Below are 711 nucleotides of genomic sequence, written 5' to 3'. Positions count from 1 at the left end.
GACTGAAAGTAACATTCGACGTTAGAATGATAAAATATTACGTATTTTAACATGTAGAGATTTTATTCTTCCCTTCGTGTCTATAAGTGGCATTCCTTTATCATACATTTGAAGAATAAAATTATATGCTGTGATTTATCAGAAGAATTTAGAATTTATGACTACAATTGGCCAAAAACAAACAAAAACTCACTTCTTTGTTTCATTTTGTTCTGTCCCAAAAGTTGATTAAATAATATTCTTAAATAATTCGTATTTTCAAACCAATAACATACGGCTTTAGACAGTGATTAAAGAGTGTAAAGGAATTCCTGTTTTTTGAAATTATTTCAATGTATTTAACAAGTTTTGAAAGGAATATTTATCGCATTTCTAATAAAACTAATTCAGTTTTTCTCTCCTCTTGTGACTTAATTTGTTTTCTATACTTGACGTGTATTATATGATATTTAGATACGTACAAATGGTCAATCAGTGATGTTAAAATGCCGTCCAAAGATCTGTACACAATTGTCAATGAAAAATATAGTCTAATACATGACTAATTCACGTATTTCATTAACCTTTGACCTGTTAATTGTAACGCAACCGCATTTTGTGTCATTACTGTGAAGGACAGCTAGAATATATCTGTTTGTCAAAACGGTAGGAAATTGTAATGGACTAATAAATGATAAACTATTTTTACAATGCTATAAGACTAACAAACAT

This window comes from Penaeus monodon, chromosome 19 (assembly GCF_015228065.2).
Source record: "Penaeus monodon isolate SGIC_2016 chromosome 19, NSTDA_Pmon_1, whole genome shotgun sequence".
Lineage (NCBI taxonomy): Eukaryota > Metazoa > Arthropoda > Malacostraca > Decapoda > Penaeidae > Penaeus > Penaeus monodon.
Note: the sequence above shows the minus strand (reverse complement) of the source record.